Genomic DNA, 21,546 nt, shown 5'->3' on the forward strand with positions numbered 1-21,546 from the left:
TTTAAACTTTAATCTTTTAGTAGGAATAGACGTTACCCCTCTGCCACATCCAACTCCACCTCCCCATTACCCACCTACTGCTGTATCCAATTCAGATATAGCTCACTCACACACACATCCTCTGTAGCATCTTGCTGAATCTTTGGGGGGAGGAGGGGCTCAGAATACCTGTCAACAGTGATTCAATTTTTAATTTTTGTTCCTCATTAAAATTCCCCCAAGGGAACTTTGTAAACAAACAAACAAAATTAAAGAATTCAGGATGAAATTCCATTTCAATGGATTCCAGCTACCTCCTGAAAAGCCACAATGGCTTCTCTACAAAAATTCTAAGCCTTCAAAAACCACCCACCTTTCAGAAAGCTTGGAGAAACCTGAGTGAGGCAATACGTCAGCTGCAGAGAAAAGGAGTTGAAAGCATAGTACAATAGATGCCATGAACATGTCACTCCAACAGCTTTGTACTGGTATGCTACAAGTTACATAACAGAGCACAAGGCCCTGATGAAGCTCTGGAATGATTAGTGACAAAGTTACAATTGCTGACTAAGAATTGTGCATTTATGGATGTGGATGAAATTATGCAGGGCAGGAAGTGTTTAGGACAAATTTATCATAATAAGCAGAAAGCTGAGCTTGATTTAACTGAAACTGTGCACATTGCTAGATCGGCCCAGACCCATCTCCAAATCTGTGTCTAAAGAAGAAATGGTATGTGCAGCAGCTAGCTAACTGGGCAGCTATCTTCAGGACCCTTGAATGTAAACACTGATGGTTTGCTCTAATCACATTTTTTTTCCCTATTCAGATAGCACTAAAAATGATCTATAGACTTAATTGCTGACAGGCATTCCCAGCAGGCGTGGTAATAATTCTCTGCACAACAACACAGACTGTTGCTGTAATAACCTACCAATTTTTCAATCCTTTCTGGTGTTGTGCCAATGCTGCCCCTAATCTGCAAGATCTAGTGTTGGCATCCAACGCCAAAGGAGGTTGAAACACAGGTTAATGCTGAATCTGTCATTGTAAAACATTTGTTTACCAAAAAATGCCAGACCAGACTCTTGCACCCAGGGCAATGGTTTTCATTTCTTATCCAGCCCATGCTGTTGCTTCCTTCTCTTGGCAAATCAAAAATTCCCCATTCACTAGCAGATGCTTGGTGAGTTAGAGCTTCCCTTTTCCAGGCTTGGATTCTGCAGCTGGCTGCTTGACGGTGATGCTTCCTTTCCACTGCCTCACTAGTTTGAATGTGTCCATATGGATCCAGTTGTAGGAACAAGGATTTAGCGAGAACTCCCGAGTGTTCAGTTTCCTATGGGCATGCCTAAGCTTAATCAAAGCCAAGGCCTCAGTCCTCGATCAAAAGTTTGAGCTTGGATCAGGTGACATTTTTTAAGTAGAATAGTTGAGAGAGGCATGTCAGGCAAATACCCCTGCCATACATTCTCAAAGGTGGCAAGGGAAGTACACAAAGCAAAAGTCTGGTAAAAGTCCCTCATTATCCCAGAGCTCATCGGCCTGTAAGATCTCAAGAAATCAATGGGATGCTCTCCTAGGACTTCAGTTGGCATGGGATCAGGACTCAAAAATATTCTTCCCTCTGCCCTTTTGCCAATACCTTCTTTTAAGGACTGAGGCAAAGAATAAAAATCCTTCAAGTAACTTCATTCTGTTTCTTAAAAACTCAAGCCAAACCCAGTGCAGCCATTTTCTTTGCTTAGCCAAAGCTATGCTGGAGGCCTACACACTGGCTCTTCAAATTCTTCTCTTCCATCACACCAAGTTCAAACTTCTCACCACTGCCGTTGAAGCACAGCTTCACTTTGTTCCTCCCAACTTATCCACCTACCTCGTGGCTCAGCATCTGTCCCCACCATGACAGCGAGGATCTTTGCCGCTAATCACAGCTGCCTGGTTTCTCAGTTTCTCACACATCTGCGCCTTCTTCAGCGCTCCCCTCTGTCCTTCAGAGAGTCCTTCCTCAGCCAGGTCAGGTCACCTGCTTGTACATATCCACCGTGGCAACACTGGGAGAACTGGCTGACTCAGGGTATGTGTACACTGCTATCAGAGATGTGCTTGCAGCTCAGGTTGCCATAGCTGTCATTGAACTAGCATAGCTAAAAATAGCAGTGAAGAAATTGCAGCACGGGCGTCAGAGCAAGTTGTCATCTGACCACCTGTCCAGAGTCCCCAGTGAGCTTGTACAGTCCACGTCACTGTGTCGTCACTGCTATTTGCAGTCCCGGTAGCTAGATTAAAACGGGAGCACGGGCCTGCCAACCCGTGCCACCACAATCGCACCTCTGACTGCAGTAGACAAAGGCCTGGTCTGCACTATGAAGTTAGGCTGATGTATAATGCCTCATGTCAACCTAGTTGCACATATATTTATGCTTAAATTTGTCTCCTACCAATGCACCTTGTGAACTCCAGTGCCCAGAGGCCAGGGAGACGAGAAGCTCTCCTGCCTAGCATTAAAATCTCACATGTTCTTGAAATGCCTTTTCCGGATTGGTCAGTTTGATGATCCCACCTCAGGTTGCCAACTTTCTGATTGCAGAACCAAATATCCTGCCCTGCCCTGAGGACCCGCCCCTTGCTCACTCTGTCCATTACTCACTCGTTTTCACCAGGCTGGGGTAGGAGATTCAAATGTGGGAGAAGATAAAGGATCTGACTGAGGGTGGGGTCAGGGATGAAGGGTTTGAGGTGTGGGAGGAAGCTCAAGGATGCCTCCCCCCCACAGACACCACCCTTGCTCCTTCCCTTGGCTATGGTTCCCAGCCCACGGGAGCTGTGGAGCTGGTGCTTGGGGCAGAGGCAGCATGCAGAGCCTCTCTGGCTGCCCCTGAGCCTGCAGGCCACAGGAAGATGCCGGTCACTTTCCAAGAGCCACACTGAGCCAGGGCAGACAAGGAGCTTGCTGTAGCCCTTCAGAGTCACTGACTGTATTTTTAATAGCCCAGTCAGTAGTGCTGACTGGAGCCACCAGCGTCCTTTTTTGACCGGGCATGCCAGTCAAAAACCAGACACTTGGCAACCCTAAGCACACCTAGCAGCTCTTTGTTGGTGGTATTGGATCTCCTGTGGGGAGAAGAGGCTGTGCAGGCATAGCTATGGACCAGGCATAGAAATATGGACCTCTGTCGACCGATAACATGGGGGAAGCAGGGGAAGGGATACAAGAGGAAGGCAATCAGTTGTGATGCTGTATGAAGGTAAAGAAACCAAGGCAGGCATACTAGCAGGCCAGGGAGGCAAGCATGAAATACGGTGTTGAGCTTCAGACTTGCCACTTTTATAAAGAGCTGCATGCACCACCATGGATACCTCTGAGAAACCTGAGTTGCAGGCCCCTGACATGAACATGGTGAGGATGAGGATAATGACGACAGGGGACATGCAACCAGTGAGTCTAGCTATGCCTCTGAGTGCTTTATTTATGACTGCTGCCACTGTACTGTTGAGAGGTTCCACCTCCACAATTGCAGAATGCCCATCCAGTTAGAGAGGAGAAAGAAGAGGATTTGGGATGACGTGTTCAGCAAGATTGTGCAAGCTGGGATGTGGTGCATTAGACCATGTTGCATCAGGGGTTTCATGGCCAGGGGAGTCAACATCCTGCATGGGCCCCTGGGCAAGGTGAGGGGGGCAGCTCTGGGCTCCCAGAAGGGGTGAGGCTTCAGGAAGAAGGGCTGGGACTGATGGCAAGCAGCCCTCCACGCCACCTGAACCATGGCATGCTTCCCTAGTCCTCAGAGTTGCATGGAGCAAGCAGCCCAGAGTTCTGAAGCATTCTGCGTGGCCCTCCAGCAGCAACTTTAAGAGCCCAAGGCTCCAATTGCCACTGCTGCTGAAAGTCCCAGGCCCCTTTGAATCTCCAGGCCCTGGGGCAACTGCCTGTTGGTGGGCCTGTGCATGCCTACCCCACTTCCCCACACTGGGAGACATTAAGGAAAACCACAGCTTCACATACACTGAACTGAAACAAAAGACAGGACTACGCAGCACTTTAAAGACTAACAAGATGGTTTATTAGGGGATGAGCTTTCGTGGGCCAGACCCACTTCCTCAGATCAAATTGTGGAAGAAAATTGGCACAACCATATATACCAAAGGGATACAATCAAAAAAAGTGAACACATAAAATAGACAAATCAGATTTTAGAACAGAGGGGGGATGAGACGGGGAGGTTAATGTCTATGAAATGATGATATTAGGGGTGATAATTGGGGAAGCTATCTTTGTAATGGGTAAGATAATTAGCATCTTTGTTAAGGCCCATTCATAAAGTGTCAAATTTAAGCATGACTGACAGTTCAGAGGCTTCTCTTTGAAGTCTTGTGTTAAAATCTCTTTGAAGCAGGATGCAGGTAATCAATGATCATTTGTTCTGGTTGAAATGGCAAGAAACTGTTTTTTCTTTGTGAAACTGATGTCTGTTTTGTGGGCATTGATTCTTTGGCAAAGTGTCTGAAGAAGTTTGTCCAATATACATAGCAGACAGATGTTATCAAAGGATACATAGCAGACGGACACTGTTATCAAAGGATAACTGCAGGAAACTCCCAGGATTAACATATCAAGGATTGCAGCATGACTCTGCAAAACCCATAGACACAAATGGGATCTCACAAGTATAAGATGGAGTGTTCTTGCCATGACACTCTGGGTTCTGTCCTGTAAGCCAAGCCTTAGAGGAGCCTTGAATCACGATCGATAAACCCCAACTTCGTCACTCATGCTCAGTCTTACTTGGCCAATAAAACTGACTTGAGCCACAATAGACTGGTAACTGTAAATTGTCTACAAGATGTGTGTGTGTGTATAAATGCATATGTTACTTTTCATACTGTATTTTTTAATAAATGCTGTGTATTGTCTTTCCCCCTGAAAATGATCCTGTGTGTTATTACAAGCATAACACAGTTAGTGCTCATTTCTCAGCCCCAGAAGTGGAGCTCCCCCATCTACATCTGCTTTGGGAACACACAAACACTATAGTTTTCACTATGTCCCACAGTAATCTGTCCTGCACAAAATAGTCATGGTCACCGCTGATTCAGTTCTTGCAGCTCTGCAAATACTGGAGGATTGTGCATGCTCATGAGAGTAGTGCAGAACTGTGCAGGCTCCATTCTTCTGTCAGAGGTGATTGACAGCAAGAAGGGCTGCGTGTGTTTGTGGGATATTTTAGAAAGGCACAAATATTATATGATATAGATGTGATGTGAGGTGATGGAGAATGATTTGTGCTGGGAAGCTGACGTCTTGCTCCCAATCATCCTTACGTGACTCAGGCATTGCAAAAACTTTGCAAAAGACAGTGTGCTGGATGGTGGAAAGTAGCAAACTGGGATACCTACCCATATTTCACTGTGCTCTGCATTGGCACAAGCACTCCTTGTATCCACGTGCTGCACAATACGAAGAGCTTAGCACATGTGTGCAAAAGTGATATACTAATTGTGGCAGCTTTATGCTGATGTAACTTTAGTGAGCTAAAGTTTGACGACATGCCTTACATTGATAAGAGTAAATTTGGGATAACTGCTATATAATCTGCATAATCCAACTCTCCTCCCTGGCCTCCTACACTCAGGAATACAACCCTCTGGCTATGTCTACACTGGCACGTTCTCCCGCAAAAACTCTTTAGAGCAAGAGTTCTTCTGCAAAAACTCTTCCAGAAGAGAGTGTCTACACTGGCATGTGCTTTTGCGCAAGAGCATCCATGCCAGTGTAGACGCTCTCTTGCTCATGAAAGCTCTGATGGCCATTTTAACCATAGGGCTTTCTTGCGCAAGAAATTCATGTTGCCTGTCTACACTGGCCTCTTACGAAAGAACAGTTGCACAAAAGGGCTTCTTCCTGAGCGGGAGCATCAGAGTTCTGGCGCAAGAAGCCCTGATTTAATACATTAGAACGTCAGTTTACTTGCGCAAGAACATGCGGCCAGTGTAGACAGGCAGCAAGTTTTTGCACAAGAGCGGCCACTTTTGCGCAAGATCGCGCCAGCATATAGACAGCCTCAGTGTTAATGTCAATATAATTTTATTTTATCATTTTGTGACTAGTCACCACTGTGATTCCTTTCCTGATCTGCTGGGCTCTTCCTCTTAATATGTGTTTTTAGACTGTGAGCTTCTTGGGACAGAGACTATTTTTCAATCCAAGACATCGTGGGCAGCACCCAAAATGGAACTAACAATAGATATCTAAACCAAAGATAGCACCAATGGGAATTCCTGAACAATTGCCTATTGTTGACACAGCCTGACAGCAAGAATTTGACATTTGGAAGGCCAAAAAGTAGAAATCAAATCTGTAGATCCTGTCTAGTTTAAAGGTGAAACCAAATTAAGTGTACCTGGCCTCTGATACACTTACCTGAGATGAAGTGAACACATTTCAGTATGTTTACATAGCTTTCTCTTGACACAAATATGGATACAATTCTTCCCTCATTTACAAGGTATGAGTCCCCACTGAAATTAACAGGTGTTGCTCCGTGCAAGTGAGGGCAGAATCAAGAACCCTCTCTTGCTTTTGTCTTACTCTGAGGCTACGTCTACAGTTGCAGCTTCTTGTGCAAGAACTCTTCCAGAAGAGAGCGTCTACACTGGCATATGCTTTTGCGCAAGAGCATCCATGCCAGTGTAGACGCTTTCTTGCTCACAAAAGTTCTGATGGCAATTTTAACCATAGGGCTTCCTTGCACAAGAAATTCATGTTTGCCTGTCTACACTGGCCTCTTCTGGAAGAGCTCTTGTGCAAAAGGACTTCTTCCTGAGTGGGAGCGTCAGAGTTCTGGCGCAAGAAGCCCTGATTTTATACATTAGAACATCAGTTTACTTGTGCAAGAACCTGCGGCCAGTGTAGACAGACAGCAAGTTTTTGCGCAAGTGAGACCTCTTTTGCACGAGATCGCACCAGTGTAGAAACAGCCTGAGACTTTTATAGCTACTGTCCTAGGCACGGGTAGAGCTCAGACCATTCACAGGTGAGCCTAATTTGCCTCACCATTACAGCTCAATTCGTCTTAACAGAACCTCCTGTCCCCAAGTAAATCAAAATGTTCTTTCAGGCCTCTTTCACTCATAAATGGTTTCTCTAGAAGAGGATTGAAACACAGCACTTCCACATGGTTAAAAACCACATGTTAACCAGAGTGTATGGGCATGCATGGGAGATAGAGTCAACCATACTACAGATATGGTAAAAACTTGGAGTACAGAAGGGATCTTGGATTACCCTGAAATGTTGTTTTCCACATGCACTAGTACACACATTTCTAATGTAAATAAATGTGACTGCTGTTCCTGCTTATACACTTGGATCAAGACTCTGATCTCTCTGGAAAACTTAGAACTGGGATTTGGTTGTTATCAAATGAAAATAAATATAGGGGTTTGATGGATGGAACAGCTCTGTCCAGTGTAGGTTTAGTTTGTCTGTTGAGGAAGGATGAAAAAAACCTATCATCAACTAAACAGCACAGTACATTTACTTCTTTGGATTTTGTAGGATTTCACATGGGGATCAGTGGTGAAGGGATGGGTGGAGTGGGGAAGTCATGATTTTAGGGCAGCTTGACGTTGCAGTCAGTACTTCTCGGAGTTCTATCACAGAGCCAGCCAATAGGGACTGGCTTCTCAGCTTTGGAAAAAATACAATTAGCAACAGTTTATCCTGTGTGTGCTACTGTATGAAAGCCAAAACAAGAGGTTATTTTCAAAGCAGCAGCTGAGCCAGCATCAGGGGTAGGCTAAACAGATGGCCAACTACAACACTTGATTTTTAGAAGTGGGGTTAGCCCTGCCCCTCTGACACCAGCTTACAGAATTTCGGGATGATGGACTGTCCTTTTAAGGTGGCCCATCTCACCACCATTTGGAGCAGCAGCAGGAGTAGATGGAACAATTTGTGAGGGAGACATGGGTCTACCCTGTTAAGGATGCTCCCCTGACCTCAACCAATAGCTAGTAGTGGCTTAATCCACCCGAGTGTCTAGTCTTAGCCTTCGGTAGCAGAATTCTCCCCCACTTCCATTCATTATTCCCAGGGATGGGATCAACCGCTCTTCCCATTTGGGAACAGGCAAGTTTCCATATTCCATGCTGTTCATAAAATGTGGCTTGACAAAAGCTGTTGTCTGCGTCCATACAGCTCCTGAAATCTAACTGAAGTACAGAAGTGGAATATCCATCCAATTCCTCTACACCATGGAGAATCCTCCCGGTGGGGAGATAACAGGAATTCCCAGGCATTCCCACTCTGTAGAATACTTAGGAAATCCATGTGACATTCATATTAGTTACTGTTGATGGCTACTTAGTACATTGGAGAACAATTTGACTAACTGGCATCTTTGCAGACCTATTCACACTCCCAGCAGATTGAAATCGACTTTGAAAGTAACTTCAGAATAACAACCAGGGGTGAAAGGAACTTAAATTTCTTACAGGTACTGTCCTGTCACAGCCCAGGTCTCTGCCAGCTCTTTAAATAGCTCCCTGATAGCTTTTGCTGCAGCTTAGCCAATTCTCTCAATCCCATCTTATTGCCCCTAATCACTGGACTGTTCTGTGATGCTGCCTTGGGGAGATAAGGACAGGGCTGTGAGGACTTTGCTACCACTTGTGCTTAATGCAAAGAACCTGCGTCTCTGAGGGCTGTGAATTTGCTCCCAAACACCACTAGTCCCTTGCAACACAAGCACTCCCCTCTAGGCTCCTGATGGCCCTGCTCTCTCCAGCTTATCAATAGGCACACTCCATTTACTGGTCCTTCTGGCATCTCCTTGGAGTGCCTAGCCCCAATCTGTGGGATACTCACAGAATTCTCAGATCTTCTGTTCCCAGAGGGATGGTGTAACTCAGCTTACTGCTTTTGCAGAACACAGCTCCACATAATCCCCAGCACTTAGATTTGATTGTAGAAAAAGCTCATCTAAATTCGTTTAACAAAGAGCAGAGATTCAAATGATAGCAAGCAGAAATATTGGAAACAAAGGGTAACTTACAACAGGCCTAATCCCAACTGACAAGACATTGTCCTATCATACAGAATGAAAGCTCATGTAAAATGCTTTTGGCATATTACAGTTAGGATTGGCTATGATCTTCCATTCACGAAGCAAGCCCAGTGTTCACTTGCTTCCTAGATGAAAGAGAAGCACAGAGTCTCTGTACCTACAGTTATACTTTCAAACATCATTATCTCCACTTGCACACGGGATAACACCTCTCTTCTTGCGGGTTTTGCTAGGCCACATCTTCCTCTACTGAGAGCTCTGTCTCTGATTTACTTAAGGCAAATCACTCAGTTACCATTTGTGTTTCACTGTCAACCAGTCTGAGGCAGATTCAGAAGCAAATTAGCTCACCAAAGTAAAATCACATGACAATTTTCCTGCATCTCTATTTTCTGCAGTAGTATAAATATGCATGGGGAATTTTAGGTGATGGGAAACTGATTGTCATGAAGAGCCTGCACCTGCCTCACTGAAACCCCCACTAGGATTTAACAACTGACTTCACTGAGCCAGGATCAAGCCCAAACCCCTACTAAATTAAATAAAACAGCATTAACAGAGAATACCAAACCTACCTACAAAAAGCAATCAAGGTTGAGTAGCACTTTCAGCTGTATGTTTTAACTCTTTTACATTGAAGGGAATATACTGGAAATTCTTTACAAAGAACAAACCCAACCTACATATCTGTTCCAACATTGTTCAGGTCCTCAAACCATCTGTGCTGCCATTGAGTTGAAAGGGAGTTAATGAGAGGAAGTTATTTCAGTCATCTGCAGTGCTTTTATGGCTTGCTTAGGTCCCAGAACAAAACGTATTTTGCTTTTGGGCTGAAACCTGAGATTTGTAGGAAACAGGGCTGCAACCCCAATGTTTTCCTCTAATGGGCTATATCTATGAACCTTGATCCTCCAAGACCTGGTGTGGTACACAGCTAGGAGTATAAGCACAGGTTATGGATGGATAGTAATACACTCAGGTGCTGGGTTTAGTCAGCCTTCCTGAACAGAAACAAGTCTCCCTTGCACACATGCTCTTTACACTCAAGAACATTGAGGCTACGTCTACACTGTGGAGCTATTTCAGGATACCAGAAGTATCTTGAAATAGCTATTCTGCGTCTATTGAAGCAGCCTATTATTTCAAAATAGATTTTGAAATAATGGGCAGCTTATTCTGACATCCTGGCAACCCTCATTCCACAAGGGCTAAGGGGAATTTCGGAACAGCGAGTTATTTTGAAATGTGGCGCTCTGTCTTTCCCCATGAATTGGAGAAGAATTTGCCTGCCTTTTTGGGTACATGGGGGAACTGGCGAAAAAAAACCGGAGGACTAGCAGCACTGGCATGATTTAGCCTCTGTTTTCACTGCAAAGTGGGTGGGTTACGAATCTGAGTGAAAACAGTATTAAGCTTTAGTTTGTATCCCTAGCTGTCCTTAGTTTAAAAGTACTACCACACTCAAGTGAGAGGGTTTTAGATGAGGATGAGAGGCAGGGTTAGGGGCAAAACCTGAGTAAAATCCTGGGTAAACTCTGTGGTGAAGACATACCTTAAAGCACGGGTGGGCAATAATTTTTTGCCAGGGTCCACTTCGGAAATTTTTGAAGTGGCTCTGGGCCACACGGAAAGGGACAGGACATCAAATGGAAGGGGCAGGGCCAAGGTACTTCTGGGTTCCCCATTGTTCCCCACAATGACTGGTCTGGGGGTGAGGGAGTGCCTTTGCCCCCCCTTCACATTCTCCCTTGGTGCCCATGCCCCTGGCATGGGAGGAGACTTCCTGAGCTCCCCTGCCCCTAGGCCAAATAGAGCCTGGGGGTGGGGGAGCATGCGAAGCCTCCTCCGCTCTGCCCCTGCCTTGCGAGCAGCGAACTGCACTTCAAAGTGCCATGTGCTCCTGGCAGGATGGCAGGAGGCTTCACGTGCTCCCCCACCCCCAGGCCCTAATTGGCCTGGAGGCAGGGGAACAGCAGGGCCTCCACGGGCTGGATCCACCTACTTGGTGGACCGGATTTGGCCCGCGGAGGCCCTTTTGCCTACCCCGCCTTAAATTATGATCCACGGTATACAAATGATGCATTAAACACCACACTTCCGTATTTGGCTTTGCTTCTGTTGCAAGGCAAGAATTAACTGTTGCTTTCAGTCATTAAGGGTTGGATTCCCTCACACTACCTTGGCCATATATGTGTTACACTCTGTCTCTGTTTATGTTATTATGTCTTGTTGCCTGGGTACCGGGTTCCAAGACAAGAAATGTAAAAATTGTAGAGGTTCTGAATGTAGTCTTTTTGAGGCATCAGCTCTTTGCTGTATTTTGGGGAGCTATTTCTGCAAAAAAAATGAACCCATATCTTCCTCTCTGCCCTTGTTTCTGCAAAAAATGATCCCAGATCTTCCTCTCCATCCTTGTTCAATAAACCAAAGATCTGTACAATGTGGATTCTAAATTGATTTTCAAGTGCAGCAGCTGCTTTATAGTGTAGCATTTAATTTTCTTTGATCCTGCAGCTAAGTAAGCTAGAAAGAATTGTATTTTTGTCTTCATGTTCTTAGAGATCTGATCTGATTTGCTAGAACAGTGTAAAGTGGCATTCATGTAAATGAGAAACATTAATGGACCTGATTATCAAGCATATTAAGATCCTGTGGAAATGCATTCTGTTTAGCCTCCAATAGTAATAATGGAGAGAGATAAAGAATGGCAGGTCTGGCATTAGACCATTCTGGCTGGCTCAATGCTGCTCCTTCTTGGCCATCCCTTGGTGTACCCTGGTTGGTACTACTGTGTTTTCTGCATCTTTCACCTGAGAGTAATGTAGGAGCATAAGTCTGTTTACTTTTCCAGCTAGAGAAATTTCTGAATCAGCCCAAAATCTTAGCATGGTGCTTTACCTTCTTCCATCTCATGTGTCTCACTGTCCGTAATAGCCTCCTCAGTGTCACAGCCAGGGAGGCCCCCTTTTTGCTCGTTATTTTGTGTATTCACCATCCCTAATAGTCTCCTTGATCAGCCACTGTCATGGAGCATGGAAGCAAGTCTCACCCACCTTTCTTATAGTTACACTATGTATTTTAGCAAAATGGCATGCCTCCCGCAATGCATTTCCTCCATCCTTGGTGCTACCCACTGAAAATACAGCCAGCTCCAAAGCTACACAGAAATGCAACAGAATAACCTTTGAAATGAATCCTTGTGAAAGCATGAAATCTGGGGCCTGATCAATCTTTAGGTCCAGATCTACAAAAGTAGGTAGGTGCTGGACTTAAAATCAATGGCAGTTAGGGACCTCAATACAGTTGAGGATCTGGCCTTAGTCGCTACTTCTGATCCAGCCCTGGTTGCTAGTTACGGGAAGTAGCTACAGGCCCATGACTTTCTGGTGAGCTATGGGAATGGAGAGAGGGAGTGAATCTTGATCCTAATGTTAATGAATAGGTGGCCACATCAAAAGTCACTGTAGCATTTGGCACCCTTGTCAGTATGCTCAGCAGAGAGCCCAAGGAGTAAATGGACTGTAAAGAGTGAATTCCTTTTTCACAACATTATGTGTGTTTTTTCCAAGGCAGGTTGAACCTGGAGTAGCAGCTGCTGCCTCAAACGTCACTCTTGGGTGCACAAATAGAGGGTTTCTTTCTTTGGAGATGTCAGTCGGGTACCTTTCATAAATACCGGTGTCACATGAAACATTAAAATGAGAAACAACCTTTTATGAAGTCCTTATCATAGGGCACTAACAGCAGTTTGGGATGGGAATATAGATTTGTCTCCCTGTTAAAGCATTTATAGATGGAATAGAATAACTTTCAAAAGGTTAAGATTTATTAAGATTCTTGTTTCCTGTTTAAACAAACAATCTGCGAAATGTCTCGCTGTGTACAACTTCTGGCATTCTGTTTTAATGTTTCTCTTTTTTTATCAACTTCCGCTCAGAGCATTAATAAAAATTACTGGTGTTTTTTTTAGTGCAATGCTGATTCATGAGAGAAAGGGAGTCATTAGTTTAACATTTCCTCTGCTGCTTAGAGCAGCTATTGAATTTAGTGATTCAGATGGGAAAATAGAAGACATTTGGGTATCTGGAAACTTCCCGAACTACAGATCAGACATAAAACCAAGATCCTAATCCTAGCCACTTATGGTCATTGAAGATCCAACAGCACTTTCTGAAAGAGGAGTGGCCTAGACTTCTGGTATCCTGGCCAAATTCCAATCTGGCTAATTATAATCTTTTTTACGTATTTTTTTCCTGTGGTTTGAGATGTGGTATTCTCCTTCACTTTCTGTCCTAACCCACTATATAACATTGCCTCATGCTGTTAAATGGATGCCACATTTCATCCCAGATATGGATCCCCATTTTCAATGGGTGAAGTAATTCCTGCTGCATATATAGGCCTGATCTAAAGCCCATTAAAGTCAAAGGCAAAATTTGTCATTGATTTTGGAATATGGATTTTATGGATTCTAATACTATTTGCAAGCCTTTTGGGATAAAACACCCGATGGAGAAGCTGGACCTTATTGCTGCTTTTTAGAAAAGCATGTTATTTTTTAGGATAGGGATTTCCTGTTGGCTTTTTCTAAAATGGAAGATGTGCCTCAAGTTACTCTAAGCTAGAGCTGTTGGGAAGGTACAGCCTTGGCCGGCATGGTTTCGGACCTTGGATTGGTCACTTTATCTTGTATTTACTTGGTGTGCACCGGTCCACAGGCAACTGACTTTTGATATGAGACTCAGATGCTCAAAAGGAAATGAAATTCTACTTCAAACAAACAACCATAACTGCTCCGTTTCTGATTGGGGGAAAGGTGTCATGAGGCACAAGGGCTTGTGCCTTTTAGGGTCTGTTTCAGAAGTCAGGCTATAGGAAACTGTCAGAGATCATCACTCCAAATAAGGCTGTTCTTGAACACTGGGCTTCCTAAAGGAAACTATTACCCCAGTACAAGAGAAAAAAAAAAGAATACACGTTGGATTATCTGGCAGGAGTAGAAAAGATGCCACTGTCAATGCCACCATGCCCTCCAGCCGCCTCCTTCCCCCACTCCATGATGTGCCATTTCAGGATTTGGATGACAAAGTTATACCAGATCCCCTCCAGAACAAACTGTACCCTGACACAATCAGACTAGTGATCATCTGATTACAGGACTCAATTTGGAAGGGTTTTTTTTTTGGTTGAGATGATGATTATTGCTTAGTATTTGTATTGCTATGGCACCTAGAGGCACTGAGCTCAGCACCCCATTGAAATAGGCACTGAGCAAACACTGAGAGACAGTCACTGTTCCAAAGAGCTTACAATCTGAATAGACAATATGTACAGAGGATGACAGGAGCAACAGAGGTCAAAAGGCTTGTAACAGTTCTAGGGCTTGTCTTCACCCCACCTGCAGCAATCGATCCACTGGTGGTTGATTTATCGTGTCTGCTTAGACACAATAAATCGATCTATGAGAGCTCACCCGTCAACTACAGTACTCGGTCAAGGTGAGAAGATTAGCTGGAGTTGATGGGAGAGCAGCCCCTCTGCCAATCTCACTGTGCAAAAGACACCGCGATCAATACATCAGCTTCAGCTGTGCTATTTGTGTAGCTAAAAGTGTAAAGGTTAGATTGACAGGTGGGTTTAGTGTAGACGATGCCTTAATCTAGTGCCCCGGCTGATTATGCTGCTCTAGTGGGTTGGAGCGGCCACCCACTGACCCCGAGGGGGAGGAGCCTTGGTGGCCCTAGGAACTCACCTAGGCAGAAGCCAGGAGGCGGGGCCAGGGATATAAAAGGCCTGCCCGAAAGGCCAGTCAGGCCCCAGCCAGCAAGGAAGCCTCCCCAGCACAACCAAGTAGGGAACTAGACCCTGAGGAAGCTGACGACTGGCCTGGACCTGCCAGGCCCACTGCTGGAGGACTGCCTGGAGAGTTTGTTAATCTGCCTGGAGGACTCCAAACTACGCTGTCCAGAGGACCTGCCCTGGATCCTGGTACAACCCGAGGTGGGAGATGGAAACAGCCCAGGAACAGCTGACTTCGGTCTAGCAGAAGGTCAGCGGGTTGCGATATGGACCCCCGCTGACCCAGTAGCAGCAGTGTCAGTGTGTTTCGGCACGGATCCCTGCTGACCCAGCAGCCATCTACTCTGCTGCTGTTAGGGCCCTTGGCTAGGATTCAGTGGAGCAGGTGGGCCTGAGTCCCCCCTGCCATCTGAGCAAGGGGACCTGGCTGGAGCTGTTGGAAACGGGCCTTGAGCTACTTATAAACTGCTTTACTGCTAGTCCTGCCCTGAACTAGGTCTTGGGCTTACAAACTGTTTCCCTGCAGCCCCGCCCTGGGCTCAGACTTATAACTGCTTCCTGGTACTAACTGTTTAGTTGCCTATTACCCCTCTTTGACGTAGGGTTGGGCCTGGGGACGGTTCTTGGGATATATTGTCAGACTCCCATACTGCCAGAAGCACATGGCGCTTTACTATAGATGGGGTGCTGTGTAGTGGGTCAGTGGCCACCCACTGACCCCGACAAGGAGGAGCCCCCCATTTTGCACCCCACAGGGCTACAGCTGCCTCCTCAGTTTGCATCCTTGAAGGCTCTACAAGTGATTCCCTTCCCTGTTTGTCCCAGTTCCATCTCAGCAAGATTTTTATCTGTGTGTAACAAGCAAATCACATGGTTAATAACCTGCATTGCTTTCAATTTACAAAAGTCTTCAAAGACTCAGTGAGGAAATGGAGAGTTAATGGAGTGTGGAGAAAGTTCAAGACTATGCACAGACACCTTTTTTTAAAAAAGAAATTGCTTCGGAGGTTTTCTAAAGAAGCATTTTCAGGGATAGAAGCTAGGAGAAATGCTAGTCATGGCTTTCATTAGAAAATGCTTTTGGATTTCAAAAGTGGAAATGTTTGCCAAACAAAATTGATTTGCTTCTTGCTTCATGTGCCCAGAATCTACCAGTCAGTTTGTGGGCTTTGCGGGGCCTAGATACTCAGGAAGGCACAGGAGGGGCCATCAACCTTACTATTATTATGTACACCACTGATGTTGATATTGGTTATCCAAGTATGCTAATTATTTTCTGTACTGTATCCTAACAATAGAACTGCTTAATAAGGTTCATTATTTATCTGTAGTTCTAGTGCTGAGTCACAGTGTTAAGATACTGTCTAACCTACGAGCTAGATCTCCAAGTGTGCGAGCTATCTGAGGTACTTCAATGGCCCATGTTACTGCAGTATTGAAGCAGCTTACAATGTGGATTGTATTTATCCTCACAGCACCCCTCTGAGGTAAGGCAGTGCTTCTATGCCTATTTTACAGATGGGGGACTGAGGCATAGAAAGATTAGGGGCTAGATTCACAACGAGGATTGAGGCATTAGAATGCTTCATTGGAACAGCAGCTGGAACCTAGCTCTCCTCTCTCCCAGGTAAGGCCCTGAGCTGCTGTGCTACAGAATCAGTCTCACATGTTCTCTGGCTCACTAAATATGTAATTATACAAAGTGGAACAGTTTCAACAGAGGAGCTAGTGAGACCAAACGCAGAATGCCATACAGCTAAGGGCTATGGAGTTTGTTGGGGAGGATGGACTTGCACATTAGGCTGAGACAGGATTTGAACCTAGATCTCCTACAGCCTGGGTAAAAATGGAGCAGGCACAACCCCCTCCTCTTTTGCACAAGGTGAAGTGTGTTCTGAGTTCGCCTATCAGGTCAGATGCATGGGGGAAAGCATCTACTTTGTGATTCCTACCAGGGCTTATGGATAAGTGAGGCACCAGGTAGCCCTCTGCAACATCAAGACTGATCTGTCTACGTGCATGCTGAAATGTATGCACCTCAGGGACTTCACCAATGGAAACAGGGGGTTTAGATGCCAAAGTCCAACAGTTAGGCAGCACTGGAATTCATAAACTGCTACTCAGCAGCAACATATGTGACGTGCTTAGTCACACAAGAAGCCTGTAGCAGAGTAGAGACTTGAGCTCAGATTAATCCACCAGTTTGGTAGTGCCCTAACCACTGGACCATCCTTCCTCTCTGATTAGCTCAGAAGGCTCTTTATTTTCCCTATGAACACATGTCGTTGCACTGTACCTCTGACTATCAAATTAAAACAGCCAGTGAGAGCCAATTGGGCAAGTGGGAAGTCTATGGAAGTTACAAACTCCCTAAGAAAACTGTGGGTACGTCTAGACTACTGCGTTTTGTCGACGGAAGTTTTGTCGACAGATACTGTCGACAAAACTTCCGTCGACAATTTGCGTCCAGAAACATGGAGTTCTGTCCACAAAGCAAGCCGCTTTGTCGACAGAACTCCGTAGTCTGGACGCAGTGTTACAGGCAATAACACCTTCTGTCGACAGAGTTCTGTCGACAGAAAGTGTTATGCCTCGTAAAATGAGGTATACCAGCGTCGACAAAACCGCGGAGTTCTGTCGACGTTATGTCGACAGAACTCCGTGGTAGTGTAGACGCTGGTATTGTTTTGTCGACAAAAGTCCACTTTTGTCGACAAAACTAGGTAGTCTAGACACACCCTGTGAGAGCCACTGGGTCCAGGGCACCGGCAGGGATTTATACAGGCAGGTTGTGATCCCACTTGAAACCCGGGAAGTTACTCTGGGTTTATAGGAGGGTAGCTGAGGTGAGACGCTGGCCCATAGTTAGTTGACTTATTACATAAATTGAACCAGATCCTTAGCTGGAGTACATCAAGTTTACATTTAAAACGAAGCATCCAGCTGCATCACTGTAGCCCCTAAATGAAGATGCTCGAAGTTGATGAGCAGGAACTTTCCTGTGACACATGGTGTAGTTAACCCACCTCCCTGAGAGGCCTTAGCTATATCCTTGGGAGAAGCTCTCCTGTTGACACAGCACTGTCCATGCCGGGCGGTTAGTACTATATAACTTTATGTCATTCAGGGGTGTGGATTTTTCACACCCCTTGGGTGTTGTAATTGCTCCAGTATGTCTGCAGTTAAAACGTCAGACCTTATTTACCCCAAATGAGGATCTGCCTTATTATTTCTTCTTAGAGAAACATTTTTCTTAGATGTAGTTCTCCCTTCTATTTCCTGTGGGGAGACAGGGAGGCATTTGCTGTTCTTTAAACAGAAGCCTCTCTCCTGCTTTCATGCCCCCTCCCTCCCCATCTGATGTGTTTTGCCCCTAGAATTCCTAAGCTCTGCAGGCTTTCTCTAGATCCAGAGGCTCTTGCAGCTCTGTGGAGCATTTAAACCTTGTGGGCTCCCCCCAGTATCCTGACAGCTCTCTGCTGCCAAAGCCGGTTTCCTATGGAAATATATCTGCAACTAGAATAGCACAGAATAAAACAAACGTGAAACAAACAGATCTACAGTAATTTATAATAAAAGCTAGTCTGATTGCTGAATAATTCTTGGGAAGACAAGGCTCCCCTGGGCTCCTTCAATTCTTTAGCGTTTGGCTTGGTGTTTTGCATTGTTACATTCCAACATTACACTCAGTGCTGTTCGATCCCATGAAGGAGAGAGAGCCTCTGACCCACTGATTTTACAAGTTACAAAGAAAGACAAGCTGAAAGAAAATAATATGAGTGGAACAAACAATGTATTTTATCTGGACTGTATTTTTTCCCCCACAGCACCTTCCTGTCATTTCTGATCTTTGTGTTTCACAATTCTCTCTCTCCCCCTCCCTTGCAGTGAAGCATTCCCCTTTCCCTTCCAATATCACATTCTGCTGCCATGGAAATGATTGAAATGTCATAGATCCAGCATTGTGACCTCACTGTAGGAAGGCATAGGAGAAGAAAGACTGAGATGGAACCATGCCAGTGTTTGAACAAAAAGGTTCTATCAATAAGCAGCATGTGATGAAAGGGGAACGGATGTATGTTTACATCCCATACTTATTTATAATATTAGTCCTTGATCATCATGAAGGGAAGTTGGAATTTCCCACTGTGCATTGTAGAAAAACGAAGCTCAGCTTTTGGATCAAGGACGGAGCAGCTTGTCACAATGAAATGTACATTAATTGTAGGGACATTACTAGGGCCTAGTTGAATTGCCAATGGAATTTAGAGATCATTTGACAGATACATTTCTTCATTTTTCAGCCAGTTTCTCTTCTACACAGAGCAAGTTTTGGCCTTTTCCCATCTGCTGCTGCTTGCCATCTCTCCATCTCCTCGCTGTGGTCTTGTTTATGTTCCAATTTCTAGCAGTTTATCCAAGGTGCAATTTTAAACTGACCGAGTTAAATCAGTGTAAAACTCTGTGTAGATGCTCTTAATTTGATTTAATCATGCCTTACATCAATGCTGTTTAACTCAGCTCCCTATTGAGTTAAGCTAAATCAATATAGGGCTTGTCTTCACTAGAGACCTTAATATTTGTCTTGACTATTCCACCCCATGTCTTTGTCCAGGTTCAAAACCCCCACAAGCTGTGCCTTAGCTGTGGCACACATTCAGGCAGCTATCTTGCACAGGTAAGAGTGTGATAGAGATGTAGCCGTGTTAGTCTGGGGTAGTTGAAGCAAAATGCAGGACAATGTAGCACTTTAAAGACTAACAAGATGGTTTATTAGATGATGAGCTTTCGTGGGCCAGACCCACTTCCTCAGATCAAATAGTGGAAGAAAATAGTCACAACCATATATACCAAAGGATACAATTAAAAAAATGAACAAATATGAAAAGGACAAATCACATTGCAGAACAGAAGGAGGATGCGGGGGGGTGGGAAGGGGGAGGAAGGAAGGTAAGTGTCTGTGAATTGCTGATATTAAAGGTAGGGAGAGTGGGATGTTTGTGAGTTAATGGTATTACAGGTGATAATTGGGGAAACTGTCTTGGTAATGGGTGAGAAAGTTCAAAGTCTTGTTAAGTCCCTGGTGGTAAGTGTCGAATTTTAACATGAATGACAGTTCAGAGGATTCCCTTTCAAGTGCAGATGTAAAAGGTCTTTGTAGCAGAATGCAGGTGGCTAAGTCATTTAGAGAGTGTCCTTTCTGGTTAAAGTGGCAAGAAACTGTTTTCTCTTTGTGATCTTGTCTGATATCTGTTTTGTGGGCATTAATCCTTTGGCGAAGTGTCTGAGATGTTTGTCCAATGTACATAGCAGACGGACACTTTCGGCACATGATAGCGTAGATTATATTTCTGGATGCGCAGGAATATGTGTTCTTGATCTTATAACTCACTTGGTTAGGTCCAATAATGGTATCAGCAGAATGAATATGTTCATTCTGCTGATACCATTATTGGACCTAACCAAGTGAGTTATAAGATCAAGAACACATATTCCTGCGCATCCAGAAATATAATCTACGCTATCATGTGCCGAAAGTGTCCGTCTGCTATGTACATTGGACAAACATCTCAGACACTTCGCCAAAGGATTAATGCCCACAAAACAGATATCAGACAAGATCACAAAGAGAAAACAGTTTCTTGCCACTTTAACCAGAAAGGACACTCTCTAAATGACTTAGCCACCTGCATTCTGCTACAAAGACCTTTTACATCTGCACTTGAAAGGGAATCCTCTGAACTGTCATTCATGTTAAAATTCGACACTTACCACCAGGGACTTAACAAGACTTTGAACTTTCTCACCCATTACCAAGACAGTTTCCCCAATTATCACCTGTAATACCATTAACTCACAAACATCCCACTCTCCCTACCTTTAATATCAGCAATTCACAGACACTTACCTTCCTTCCTCCCCCTTCCCACCCCCCCGCATCCTCCTTCTGTTCTGCAATGTGATTTGTCCTTTTCATATTTGTTCATTTTTTTAATTGTATCCTTTGGTATATATGGTTGTGACTATTTTCTTCCACTATTTGATCTGAGGAAGTGGGTCTGGCCCACGAAAGCTCATCATCTAATAAACCATCTTGTTAGTCTTTAAAGTGCTACATTGTCCTGCATTTTGCTTCAGGTAAGAGTGTGATTTAGCTTGCATCCGTGTTTGTTCACCTGAGGTGTCCCCTTCCCAGTCAGAACACTGGCCTGGGACCCCATCCACCAGTCAATTGTTGCTGGTTCTCCAATGCTGTTCTACAACTCCATACAGCACTTCAGCCTATGGTCTTATCTTGCCATCTATCCATTCTCTGTATGCTGACTGGTGTAGCCTGGGGGAGAAGTATGTGGGTAAGGCTTACCAATCTGACTAGAAGGTTCTAGGTTTTTGTCCTCCTTACCCTAGGTCACATAAGTGGAAAACTATAAAGCTATTTCTGGAGGTGGATTGGGGGGCCCACAACAGCAGCCACACTCACAATGAGGACAGTACCAAATTAAAACCAAATTTTTGTTATGATAAGTGTTAAGATGGCAAACAAAACAAAGCACACAGCACGGATTACACAAATTGATTCAATCACCTCTGAGGGTAACATTAACACAATTTGGTTATATGAATTGTACTTCTCTAAGTACACAGATACAATTACCTAGTATAATGCCATACTCACATCCCCCTTCTCCCAGAAGACTAG

At 44.6% G+C, this 21,546-nt stretch overlaps 1 protein-coding gene across 3 annotated transcripts in view; it reads right to left on the reverse strand.

Annotated features, from left to right (window-relative positions):
* The window catches only part of RASD2 (RASD family member 2), a 101,926-nt gene that overhangs the window by 39,137 nt on the left and 41,243 nt on the right, over positions 1-21,546 (reverse strand). The window contains exon 2 of one of the 3 annotated variants that reach the window (XM_075938012.2): positions 8,849-8,962. The exons of 1 other annotated variant lie outside the window; for it this stretch is intronic. The gene's annotated coding sequence lies outside the window, so the exon portion shown is untranslated. Of the gene's footprint in view, positions 1-1,855; positions 1,992-8,848; positions 8,963-21,546 lie in introns of those variants that run through there. One more of the 3 variants, XM_025178929.3, reaches the window with a different exon arrangement.

Source organism: Pelodiscus sinensis, chromosome 1, assembly GCF_052426305.1.
Source record: "Pelodiscus sinensis isolate ZL-2025 chromosome 1, ASM5242630v1, whole genome shotgun sequence".
NCBI lineage: Eukaryota > Metazoa > Chordata > Testudines > Trionychidae > Pelodiscus > Pelodiscus sinensis.